The sequence below is a fragment of the Oreochromis aureus genome, linkage group 9 (assembly GCF_013358895.1).
Source record: "Oreochromis aureus strain Israel breed Guangdong linkage group 9, ZZ_aureus, whole genome shotgun sequence".
Classification (NCBI taxonomy): domain Eukaryota; kingdom Metazoa; phylum Chordata; class Actinopteri; order Cichliformes; family Cichlidae; genus Oreochromis; species Oreochromis aureus.
In genome coordinates, this window is record NC_052950.1 from 2,010,419 (window position 1) to 2,021,551 (window position 11,133).

Consider the following 11,133-nt stretch of genomic DNA (forward strand, 5'->3'; position numbering starts at 1 on the left):
ACTGTTGTAGTCCTGTTTTAATTCCAGATCAGTTCTGGGTCTGGTTGAATTGGGGTTTAGTCCCTGTGTCTTGATACAGGCCCGACTTTGTTCTGCCTTGCTGCTTAATTAAAAACTAGTTTAAGGTGTCCTGCATATGTGATATTTATTTTTTTCCTATATGAAGTCATTCTTTTTGAACAAAACTCAAAACAGAGCCTAATAATCTTTCAGTCATTTCTACCCTCACTTAATTTCCTTTCGCTGCTCAGCTCTCACACAGTGGCTCAGTTATGCTCCAATCCCTCCATATTGTTGCCAATCACATGCGAGGATATAGGATAATATCATTATGTGAAAAACAGAGAGGGTGAGAGACGCGACAGTCAAGTGGAGCGTGCGTCTGTCCTCTCAGCAAGTGAGTGAGACAGTAGACAGCGGTGAGGGCTGTGCGAAAGCAAAAACACATAAATATGCCTGACACCTGTAAACGAAGCAGCATCTGGCTGCAGTTTAAAGACTTTTGTGTCTCGGTCTTGGTTTTGGTCTTGGTCTCGTCTCGACTCGGTCTCGGTCTTGGTCTCGTCTCAACTTGGTCTTGGTCTTGGTCTTGTCTTGGTCTCGATACCCTCTGGTCTTGGTCTTTGTCTTGGTCTTGATACCCTCTGGTCTTGGTCTTGTCTTGGTCTCGGATTAGGCGGTCTTGACTACAAGTCTAATTCACACACTGGTGATGGCAAGCTACATTGTAGCCACAGCCACCCTGGGGCGCACTGACAGAGGCGAGTATAGATGATAAAGTACAACTGCATGAATTTAATCTCAATGTATCCCACACATTGTGTAAATATTAAAGGTATTAATACATTCTGAAGTGACTGGCCTCTTGTGGAAAAGGGCCTCAATCTGTAATTCTTGAGTCATAAGTTTATTGACTCATCACTGATGGTCATTAATGATGGGCTGTGATTTAAAGGAAAAGATTTCCATCCATCCATCTTCTTCCACTTATCCGGGGCTGGGTCATGGGGGCAGCAGCCTAAGCAAAGAGGCCCAGACCTCCCTCTCCCCAGCCACCTCCTCCAGCTTATCCCTGGGAACAAGGCATTCCCAGGCCAGCCAAGACATATAATCTCTCCAGCGTGTCCATCCTGCCCCGGGGCCTCCTTCCGGTGGGACATGCCCGGAACACCTCACCCAGGAGGCACCCAGGAGGCATCCTTGTCAGATGTCCGAACCACCTCAACTGGCTCCCTTCAATGTGCAGCGGCTCTACTCTTGCCCCTCTTGGATGACTGAACCACTCTCATTCGCAGCCGAGTGTGAAGCAGTGGGAATGAGAATCAGCACCTCCAAATCTGAGGCGGTGGTCCTCGGCCAGAAAAGGGTGGAGTGCCCACTTCGGGTCGGGAACGAGTTCCTGCCCCAAGTGGAGGAGTTTAAGTATCTCGGGGTCTTTTTCAGGGTCTATTGTGGTGAAGAGGGAGCTGAGTGTAAAAGCAAAGCCCTCAATTTACTGGTCGATCTACATCCTTACCCTCACCCCGGACAACCTGCCTGTTATATATGTGTGTGTTTCTCTCCCTTTTCCTCCCTACTCCTCTGTGCGTGTTTGTGTATGGAAGTTCGTGCTTTCCGGAAAAGCATCGGCCAGGCGGCCTCCAACCCGGAAGCAACTCTCCGCTGAAGCTGGATCACCTGTGCTTGATTTTTCTGCCAGCTGCCTCTAAGCTTCCTTCATCTTGGGTAGAAGTATTTAATGGTGTGGTTGGGTGACAGAGCTGGATTATTACTCTAAGCCGGTAGTGTCAATGAGCTTTGTGTTGCAGTGAGGTTGTTGGCTAGGAAGCCTACTCACCTGTCGTGTGTTGTTTTCACCTTTTCTAGGAGTCTGGGGCGGAGTGGACAATTGGGGAGCACGAACACAGTCACTGGATATCACGGATGGAGCCGCACCAGGAATTGGGAGAAAAGCACTGTTTGGACTTTGCACTTTGTTTATTCTGTGGACTGTAAATAAACGCACTGTTTTGCAATGAGAAGAGTTCCACATTCTGTGTCCTCTCTTTCAGCAAACCATGACAGAATAATCCAGCCAGCCATGGACTCAGCTGACTCTACCCTGGTTTAGCGTGAGCTCTTGCTCCAAGCGGAGAGACTGGAGCGCCACGAGAAGATGCTGAGGCATGTTGCAAAGGAACAGGCTACTCTGATACAGGTTGTTTCGGACCTTAACCTCTTAAGCCCCACTTCCCCGCTACCGGGGGCAAAAGGGAGGAGATCACATTTAATTGGTTATAACACGGGGTCAGACATATAAGTCACAACATGTGTGGTATCCACAGAAACTTCTGAATCTCAGCTAAAATTCTCATATAAACCAGTTCTACAATCACCAAACACAACAAAAACAGGCCATGATTAAAAGAGCAGTTACGTAAATGTGCACAAGTTCACTAAACAAACAAAAATTCTTCAGACTTCATGTAACCGGCTTAAGAAAGGCTAGTTATCTTCCAGAGCTATCACCGATTCTAAACACCAAGTTTCACCACGCTCTGACTAAAAATCACTGAAAGAGCCGCAAAAGAAGACCACAAAAACACATAGCGGTGCAAATGCGTTAAGACAGAAACTGGCTTACCGTTCCGATTTCCTCCGTTATTTTCACTGGTAGCTCATGATTATCAGCAGTTACCATGGCTAACTAGCCGCATCAGAGCCATCAACAACCTCCATTTTAGACCCACCTACAGACACATGACTGGACAGACGCCACATGCAGTAATTTTGGTCCCACCTGGGGTTTGGCCTTGTAACTTCTGATTGGTTGAATTGACGTGAACATGTCTGTGAAGGTTCTCAGTCATCCAGGCCATCGTAGTCTAAGGAGCTTGGAAAGAAAAGCGTCTGGACTTCTTTAAGTTACTTGAAGACGTTTCACCTCTCATCTCTCCTCTTTGAGATCCTTCCCAGACGCCTTAACACCCACTCACATCCTGGGCTATCTGACCTCAGGAAATCACATGATAGGGTGGAGCTAGGTTTCACAATGAGCTCACCCGAAACCTTGGCTAATTGTACCTACACCCGTTTTCACACCTTGGCTTATGTGATTAGGTAGAGGATCATTAGGGGGTCCATTGTCCCTCGTGGGGGGACACTCCCACAGGGCTTAAATCTGGGACTCTCCACCATTTGACCCTAGAACTGAAGAAGCTTCTCGGATGAGAGGTGAAACGTCTTCAAGCAATTTAAAGAAGTCCAGACGCTTTTCTTTCCAAGCTCCTTACATTGACGTGAACGTGGCATCATTACTGTGATCCTATTGGCTCAAATGATTAAGAAGAGGTGTCAATCATGCAAATTGGTCAAAAGAAACCAAAGTTACAGCCCCTCAGATTTTAAAGGGCCAGAGGCCAATTAAACGCTTCATGCGCACGGCAGAAAAGGCCCATTGCCATGTAAATGTGTGGTTAATTCTTCAAAATATATAAAAAAACCAAGTATTTTTAGGCCTGTTAATAAAATTAAATCATTTCTGCTCTTTAATACCTAAAAAATTCAACTGACATGGTGTTCAATGTGTGCCAAAATTGGACATTTTTGTACAACGTCTAGATATGCATATATTGACAGTGCTGTAATTTTTCAGTTTCACTTTAGAAACATAAATCTTTCCACAGATGATGTTTATATGTTGGTTACTGAATTTCTGGAATGAAATGTGAACTGAAGCATATTTTTAAAAGGGTTATATGCTGAAAAATAAATAAAACAATTAGGCTAGGATAAATTCTACTTACTTTTTTTATGTTCCAGTCTCAGTAACTTTGACACAGTAATATCTGCTGCAATATTTACACCTCTGATGAAATTTCACAAGTGTTAGCTTTATTTTGATACCAAGATTGTATACACAGAGTTTGTAATTGCAGAGAAATACTCAATTAATTTTGGGCATTTCATTTTCCAGCAGGAAGCTCAAAAAATCCTTTGGGCCACATGAGGCGCTGTTGGTGGATCTGGCGGGCAACTAGTGTGGGCCTCCTGAGGATGAGCGAACATAACAAGAGACTGGCGGACCACTGCCCCTGCCACTGACCCGTCAGGTGGGCCAGTGGGTATGGCTCTCCAGGAACATTCCCCTACAGACAGAATCGAAGAAGCTGGCTCCTCGGTTGTCATGGTCTCCGTGCCTGCCCAGCCGGCCCCACAAGGCTACATGTTCTGTTTTGGTTCTCTCTCTCTCTCTCTCTCTCTCCCTCTCTGCCTGGGCGGAGCTCACTGCGGGCTCCCGCCCTTGGTCCACACACCTGTCATCAATCACCAGTCATCACCAGGAGCAGTACTTGAGGCTGGGACACAGATCCTCTCATCGCTGGATGATTGTGTTTAACACGTTAGTGACCCTCTCAGCTCTTGTGACATTAGCTTGTGTGAGATTAGTGATTTAGAGTAACTTGCCTTCTCCCTGTGTGTTAGTTTTCCTCCCTGGACCTGTGACCTCCCCGCTGTGTGGTTGTGTGTGAGTTGGAGTAAGAGCAGGAGACGAGTGCGCGAGCGTTTTCCCCTGGACCTTCCCTGGGACCCTTCTCCTACCCGGATTTCCCCCACTGTACATATTCTGCACTTGGTGTTGTAAATAAACTCTGTGTTGGAACTGACTACCTGCTCTGCGTTTGAGTCCCTGCACCAATTGTGACAGAATCATCCAGCCACCGAAATGGACTCAGCAGATCCGGCAGTCTCGACTCCCACCCTCGCCACGTTGGCCGCGATGCTGGAGCGTCATGAGCAAATGTTTGTTCACCTTCGAGCAGAGCTCGCAAACCTTACCCAGGCCGTGGCTCAGTTAACACCACTACCGACCGCTCCGCCTGCCGCCGCTCCTCCACTGGAGGCGCCAGCTCCAGCAGTAAGTGTCACACCACCTGCTCCCTCACCTGTTCACTATGACAGATTTCTTCCTACACCAAAAGCTTTCTCGGGAGAGATTGATAAATGTGCTGGTTTTCTTACACAATGTGCCCTTCAGTTTCGCCAACAACCGCAAGCTTTTTCTACTGATGGTGCTAAAATTGCTTATATTGTCCAGTTACTCCAGGATCGTGCTCTGACCTGGGCACAAGCTGCGCTTCAAGCAGATCCCGACATCACTTTTTCTGACTTTCTTGTTAAGTTTAAAGGTGTGTTTGATAGAAAAGCCTCTACTGCCACTGCCGGCCAGCGCTTGCTCGCACTCAAACAAGGTAAACGAAGCATGGCTGATTTTTCTATTGATTTTTCTACATTGGCCGAACAGACGAAGTGGGGGGAAGAAGCCCTTAAGAGTGCTTTACTCACTAATGTTAATGAGGAAATAAAACATGAACTGATGCTTCGTGAACTGCCTTCCTCCCTAGAGGCGCTTTTGGCTTTGTGTATTCGGGTGGACGACCAGGTGCGCGCCCACCGAAGCGCGCGCACACGTTCGGGGCAGGCACCGCTGGATTTTTGTGGGACCTCTTCTGCAGCCTTTGGGCCGCATGACACCGACACCAGGGATGAGGAAGAACCCATGCAGCTTGGGCGTTCACGGCTGTCGCCCGCGGAGCGCCAGCGCCGCCTTGCTTCTGGTGAGTGTGTTTATTGCAGCCGTAAAGGCCACTCTGTCTCTTCCTGCCCGACACTGGCAAAAGGGCGCGCTCACCAGTGATCGAGAGGGTGCTGGTGGGCGATTTGTCGAGTGAAAGACCTTCTCCCAGACTTCTCTTGCCGGCTAAACTATGTGTTCAGACTGTTTCTCACTCTCTCTCTGTGCTTATCGACTCTGGGGCTGAGCAGAACTTTATTGACACCTCACTCGCCGCCAAACTAAACATCGCCTTGGAGCCTCTGTCACGCCCTCTCCGCGTTCACGCACTATCAGGTCAGCGCCTGCACGACATCACTCATGTCTCTGAATTCCTTTCATTATCCCTCTCAGGCAATCACACGGAAAGGATTTGTTTTTTTTCGTTTAAAGCTCCTCTCACTCCGCTGGTTCTGGGTCACCCCTGGCTAGTTCTCCACAACCCACATATTGATTGGGAGAAAGGTGACATACTGGGTTGGAGCGTGAACTGCCACATGAACTGCCTCCGGGCTGCGGCTTCACCTTTTCCGCTTCCGCCCACGGCCTCGCCATCGGACGCTCCGGACCTCTCAATGGTTCCGCGGGCTTATCATGATCTGCGGGATGTTTTTTGTAAGGATCGTGCGCGGTCCCTGCCCCCCCACCGCCCGTACGATTGTGCCATTGATCTTCTTCCTGGAGCTCCACTGCCATCTAGCCGCCTGTACAGCCTCTCCCGGCCCGAGAGGGATGCTATGGAGCGCTACATCACAGAGTCGCTAGCAGCGGGGTTGATTCGCCCTTCCTCTTCCCCTGTTGCGGCTGGATTTTCTTTTGTGGATAAAAAGGATGGGTCGCTGCGGCCGTGTATTGACTTTCGGGGCCTTAACCAGATCACTGTTAGGAACAAGTACCCTTTGCCATTGCTTTCCTCAGCCTTTGAACTGCTTCAGGGCATGACCATCTTTACCAAGCTGGACCTGCGCAACGCTTACCACCTGGTGCGCATCAGAGAGGGGGATGAGTGGAAGACTGCGTTCAATACACATCGGGGCCACTTTGAGTATCTTGTGATGCCTTTTGGGCTGACCAATGCCCCCGCTGTGTTTCAGGCAATGGTGAATGATGTGCTTCGTGATTTTGTTAACCGCTGTGTTTTTGTTTACTTAGATGACATCCTGATTTTTTCTAAGACTCTCGAGGAGCACCAAGTCCACGTGCGGCAGGTCCTGCTTCGCCTCTTGGAGAACCGGCTTTTTGTGAAGGGGGAGAAGTATGCTTTTCACGTGCCTTCAGTGAGTTTCTTGGGCCACATCATCGAAAGGGGGGACTTGCGGACTGATCCGGAGAAGGTGCGGGCAGTGGTGGAATGGCCTACTCCTCCTAATCGCCGCCAACTGCACGCGTTTTTGGGATTCGCTAACTTTTACAGACGGTTCATTCGCGATTTCAGCAGAATCGCTCTCCCTCTCACTAAACTCACCTCTCCCAAGGTTCTTTTCCAGTGGGATCCTGCCGCTCAGCGGGCCTTCACCCTGCTCAAGGAGAAATTCACCGCTGCACCAATACTCCGGCAACCGGACCTTACCCAGCAGTTCGTTGTGGAGGTGGACGCGTCGGACTCCGGGGTGGGGGCGGTCCTGTCTCAACAGACGGACGGTAAGCTGCACCCGTGTGCTTTTTATTCTCGCCGTCTCTCTCCAGCAGAGTGCAATTATGACATCGGGGACCGGGAGCTCCTGGCCGTCAAGCTGGCCCTGGAGGAATGGAGACATTGGTTGGAGGGAGCGGCACAACCATTCATCGTATGGACGGATCACAAGAATCTGGAGTACCTGCGCTCGGCCAGACGTCTCAATTCTCGGCAAGCCAGGTGGGCACTGTTTTTTGCTCGTTTTGACTTCACTATCACCTACAGGCCAGGATCATGGAACATAAAGCCAGACGCCCTGTCCAGGCAATTTTCCATCACAGGGGAGGAATCGGACCCCGAGCCTGTCCTCCCGGCCGCCTATGTTATTGGAGCCATCTCTTGGGAGATCGAGAGGCTTATCCAGGAGGCGCAGGAGACCGAACCGGATCCTGGGACTGGCCCGCCCGGTCGCCTCTTCGTTCCTTCAGCCGTCCGCTCTCAGGTTCTCCAGTGGGCTCACACCGCCCGTTTTCCATGCCATCCTGGGGTCCTCCGCACCTTATCCTTCCTCCGACGCTACTTCTGGTGGCCCGCTATGGCTAAGGATGCCAAGGAGTATGTGTCAGCCTGTTCGACCTGCGCCCGGAACAAGCTTTCGAACCACCCTCCACCGGGCCTTTTGCAGCCTCTTCCTACACCAGGCCGACCATGGTCCCACGTTTCTTTGGACTTTGTCACGGGTCTGCCGCCCTCTGCAGGTAACACCACTATACTTACCATTATTGACCGTTTCTCCAAAGCTGCACACTTCGTCGCCCTCCCGAAGCTCCCCTCTGCCTTGGAGACGGCCCGGCTCCTCACCTCTCATGTGTTCCGACTTCACGGGCTCCCCGAGGACATCGTTTCGGATAGAGGGCCGCAGTTCACATCCCGAGTTTGGAAGGAGTTCTGCTCCGCTCTGGGGGCCAAGGTCAGTCTCTCTTCCGGTTTCCATCCGCAGAGTAACGGGCCAATCGGAGCGGGCCAACCAGGAGCTGGAAGCTGCCCTCCGCTGTGTCGTTTCGCACAACCAATCAACCTGGAGTGATCAGCTTCCATGGATCGAATATGCCCACAACAGCCACACTTCCACCGCCACTGGCAAATCTCCTTTCGAAGCGTCCCTGGGTTATCAACCGCCTTTATTCCCGGCCATCGAAGGTGAGCACTCCGTTCCTTCTGTACAGGCTCACCTCCGTAGGTGCCGCCGCGCCTGGCGCGCGACTCGGGCGGCCCTACTCCGTACTAAGGAGCGGAATAAGGCCCTCGCTGACCGTCACCGGACACCAGCCCCTGAGTACGCCATCGGACAACAGGTATGGCTGTCTACCCGTTTTGTGCCGCTTCGGACTGAGTCAAAGAAGCTGTCTCCTCAGTTTATTGGCCCTTTTCCCATCGATGCCATTGTGAACCCTGTGTCCGTCCGCCTCAAACTGCCGCGCAACATGTGCATTCACAATGTCTTTCATGTATCTCAGGTCAAGCCAGTGCTCTCCAGCCCGTTGTGCCCTCCTTCCAGGCCCCCGCCACCCCCCCGGCTCGTGGATGGTCAGCTGGTTTACAACATCGCCCGCATCATGGACTCCCGACGCCGGGGTAGGGGTTTTCAGTACCTGGTTGATTGGGAGGGCTACGGGATAGAGGAACACTCCTGGGTGCCTCGAGCAGCTGTCCTGGATAAGGCGATGCTCCGGGACTTCCACCGCAGGCATCCAGGTAAGCCTGGTGGGTCGCCGGGAGGCTCCCGTTGAGGGGGGGGTACTGTCATGGTCTCCGTGCCTGCCCAGCCGGCCCCACAAGGCTACATGTTCTGTTTTGGTTCTCTCTCTCTCCCTCTCTGCCTGGGCGGAGCTCACTGCGGGCTCCCGCCCTTGGTCCACACACCTGTCATCAATCACCAGTCATCACCAGGAGCAGTACTTGAGGCTGGGACACAGATCCTCTCATCGCTGGATGATTGTGTTTAACACGTTAGTGACCCTCTCAGCTCTTGTGACATTAGCTTGTGTGAGATTAGTGATTTAGAGTAACTTGCCTTCTCCCTGTGTGTTAGTTTTCCTCCCTGGACCTGTGACCTCCCCGCTGTGTGGTTGTGTGTGAGTTGGAGTAAGAAGAGGAGACGAGTGCGCGAGCGTTTTCCCCTGGACCTTCCCTGGGACCCTTCTCCTACCCGGATTTCCCCCACTGTACATATTCTGCACTTGGTGTTGTAAATAAACTCTGTGTTGGAACTGACTACCCGCTCTGCGTTTGAGTCCCTGCACCAATTGTGACATCGGTTCCCTGGGACCTTTTTCTGTTCAAGCTATTCTGAAACCAGTGACTGTCCGGTTGGCCCTTCCTCGCAACATGAAGGTACATAATGTGTTTCATGTGTCCCAAATTAGGCCAGTCCGGACCAGCCCTTTGCTTATTCTGTGGATTATTGGGTACTGTAAATAAACGCACTGTTTCACATTGACAAGAGTTCCGCATTCTGAGTCCTCTCTTCCAGTCTGGGTGGAGTTACACAGAGTCACTAGAATGAGAAGAGACAAGCAATCAGTGGAAATCCAGTGAATCATGGCCAGTTTGTTAACCTATGTTGGCAATGGCTTATGGGTTGCAGGTGAAGACGATGTGGGAGGAGGGAGCACAAGGGGTCTGGGTGAGTAGTGGTCCAAAGAGAGTCCAGAATGTACTTGATCCAGCAGCTCTGGCCGGGAGGTGTGAGGAATTGAGGTGTTATTTTTCTGCCATTTTTATTATTTCCTTTTACTATTTCTAGTTTCATTATTTTGTTATTGCTATTGCATCATAATCATATAACAAGCATTTGCATTGACGCATTTATTAATAGTGATATTGCATTTAGATGTTTAAACATATTGGCACCCAATTAAGCTTTATTACAGGTGCAGTTATAACCACTTTAAACTGTTGAGTTGAATCTATAACCCGAAATGCTTTTGAATCTAGAATCTTAAATGTTTATATGCAGACTGCATGGTGAAAGAAAAGGCCTAAAGCTGAGTAACTCTGTGCCAAAATAAGACAGGAAGTTACATGTTTTTGAAGTTACACGCTTTGCAGGAAGTGAAACCAAAACCAGAGTCTGAGTGAAAGTTATTCTGAGGAGCTAGTCGGCGAGGTGAAATGGGGTGCGATTGTGGTTAGCACATAGACACACACGTAACCACACACACACACACACACACACACACACACACACACACACACACTTAGTTAGAGGTTCACTTGTAGGTGAAAATTTAAGCATGTTTTGCTAGGGTTGCAGTTTTATTTTGGTGTACGTGACTGTTTGATGAAGAAGCAGGTGCACGATGGAAGAGCTGAGCGGGCTTGCGGGAAACCACCGGGGAGAGGATGGAAGCCAGTGTTCTTTTAATTGTGTCACAAGTTGTCAAATAGAACATTTGTGGTTTTGAGTTGACGTATCCATGTAATTTACGCAAGAGGGGGCGTTCTAATACCCCGATGTATAAAACTGTGTTCTGAAGTTTTGGAGATAGAGATCGATGCTGTCTGCGCACAGAATTCATCTCTCCACATGTGTTATTAAATCATTCGTTGACTCCACCTGACAGGGTCAGTGTGTTATTCTGATCTCCACCATCTCTCTCATCCTCAAAATGAACCTTAACAGAGGCAGCCAGGTGGAGCGCCAACATGAAGTGAGTGTAACCTGATAGCAGAAAACCAGCGTCCAGACAGAGGTGAGTATTGTTCGAACTGTGAAGAATGATGACCAAGCGGGTAACTGAGGCAGAGAGAAAACTAGTGATGTGTCCTGTGTGTCGAAGCTTCGAAGCGTGTGTCGGGTAATCTCGGGGGAGTTTTTGTGAAGCGCGTATCGCGGCTTGCTTTGATTACGTATGCAGTGATG

The 11,133-nt window shown here is 50.0% G+C and overlaps 2 long non-coding RNA genes across 2 annotated transcripts; both read left to right on the top strand.

Moving 5' to 3' along the window:
• The first annotated feature begins 4,166 nt into the window (after positions 1-4,166).
• Positions 4,167-4,646, top strand: LOC120441904. The gene is made up of 2 exons (XR_005614367.1): positions 4,167-4,381; positions 4,465-4,646. It is a non-coding gene; the product is annotated as an uncharacterized LOC120441904 (long non-coding RNA).
• Positions 4,647-8,904: 4,258 nt separating this feature from the next.
• Positions 8,905-9,482, top strand: LOC120441903. The gene is made up of 2 exons (XR_005614366.1): positions 8,905-9,217; positions 9,301-9,482. It is a non-coding gene; the product is annotated as an uncharacterized LOC120441903 (long non-coding RNA).
• The last annotated feature ends 1,651 nt before the right edge of the window (positions 9,483-11,133 follow it).